The sequence below is a fragment of the Chiloscyllium plagiosum genome, chromosome 19 (genome assembly GCF_004010195.1).
Source record: "Chiloscyllium plagiosum isolate BGI_BamShark_2017 chromosome 19, ASM401019v2, whole genome shotgun sequence".
NCBI lineage: Eukaryota > Metazoa > Chordata > Chondrichthyes > Orectolobiformes > Hemiscylliidae > Chiloscyllium > Chiloscyllium plagiosum.
This window is the reverse complement of record NC_057728.1, coordinates 18,465,691-18,467,554: the sequence shown is the minus strand read 5'-3', so window position 1 is coordinate 18,467,554 and position 1,864 is coordinate 18,465,691. Positions and strand designations below refer to the sequence as shown.

At 43.6% G+C, this 1,864-nt stretch overlaps 1 long non-coding RNA gene across 1 annotated transcript in view; it reads right to left on the bottom strand.

The window, feature by feature from the left end:
* Nucleotides 1-1,864, bottom strand: part of LOC122559559 — a 21,026-nt gene that overhangs the window by 8,956 nt on the left and 10,206 nt on the right. The window lies entirely within an intron of this gene.

Below are 1,864 nucleotides of genomic sequence, written 5' to 3'. Positions count from 1 at the left end.
CAGCGAAGAGGGTTACCTCAGATTACAACAGGATCTTGACCAGATGGGCCAGTGGGCTGAGAAGTGGCAGATGGAGTTGAGTTCAGATAAATGTGAGGTGCTGCATTTTGGGAAAGCAAATCTTAGCAGGATTTATACACTTAATGGTAAGGTCCTAGGGAGTGTTGCTGAACAAAGAGACCTTTGTCCCTAGCTCCTTGAAAGTGGAGTCGCAGGTCGATAAGGTAGTGAAGAACTCATTTGGTATGCTTTCCTTTATTGGTCAGAAGAGTTGGGAGGTCATGTTGCGGCTGTACAGGACATTTCTTAAAGGCCACTGTTGGAACATTGTGTGCAATTCTGGTCTCCTCCCTATCAGAAAGATGTTGTGAAACTTGAAAGGGTTCAGAAAAGATTTACAAGCATGTTGGAGGATTTGTGCTACAGGGAGATGTTAAACCAGCTGGGGCTGTTTTCCCTGGAGCACCGGAGGCTGAGGGGTGACCTTATAGAAGTTTGTAAAATCATGAGAGGCATGGATAGGATAAATAGACAAAGTCTTTTCCCTGGGTTGGGGGAGTCCAGAACTAGAGGGCAAAGATATAAAAGAGACCTAAGGGGCAACGTTTTCACACAGAGGGTGGTATGTGTATGGAATGAGTTGCCAGAGGAAGTGGCGGAGGCTGGTACAATTGCAACATTTAAAAGGAATTTGGATGGATATATGAATAGGAAGGGTTTGGAAGGATATGGGGCGAGTGCTGGTAAGTGGGACTAGATTGGGTTGGGCTATCTGGTCGGCATGGATGGGTTGGACCAAAAGGTCTGCTTCTATGCTGTACATCTCTTTGATTCTATAAATATTACTCAAATAAACAATAAGACGACCATAAGGTATAGAAGCATAATTAGACCATGCAACCGATCTGGCCTGCGCTGCTATTTGATCATGGCTAATCTGTTTCTCAACCCCATTCTTCTGCCTTCTCCCTGTAACCTTTGATCCTCTTAGTAATTATGAAAGAACCTCTCTATCTGTCTTAAACCCACTCAATGACTTTGCCTCTGCAGCCTCTCTTTGTCCTTCTAAACTCCAGAGTATAGACAAAAATTCCTCAACAATTCCTCACATGAAAAGCCCTTATTACTGGTATCATTCTTATAAACCTCCTCTGGACCCCCTCTAAGCATATGCTTCCTTAAATATAAGGCACAAAACCACTCACAATATTCCAAATGTAATCTGACCACAGTCTTATACAGCCCCAGCAGTATATCCCTGCTCTTGTATTCTAGGCCTCTTGAAATGAATGCTAATATTGCATTTACCTTTTTAAGTGCCAAATGAACCTGCACATTAACCTTAAAAGAATCCTAAATTAGGATTCCCAAGTCCCTTTGTGATTCAGATTTCCAAAACTTTTCCCCATTTAGGAAATTGTCTGTGTTTGTATTATTCCTACCAAAGTCCATAACCTCACACTCTCCTACATTGTATTCTGTTTGTCACTTCTTTGCCCACTCTCCCAGCCTTCTGCAGGCTCCCTGCTCCCTCAATACTACCTCCCCTCCACCTATCTTTATGTCATCTGCAAAGCTCGCAAAAATGGCATCAGTTCCTTCATCCAGATCATTAATGTGGAATGTGAATAGTTGTGGTTCCAACAGGAACCCTTGCAGAACTCCACCAGTCATTGGCTTCCATCTGAAAAAGATCCCCGGTCCCTACTCACTGCCTTCTGCCAGTCAGCCAATCCTCCATCCATCCCAATATTTTGCCCCTATCACCATGGGTTTTTAACCTTGTGGCCTCCTGTGTGGCACCTTGTCAAAGGTCTTTTGGAAGTCCAAATAGATCCCATCCTTTGGCTGTTGTTTGTCTATC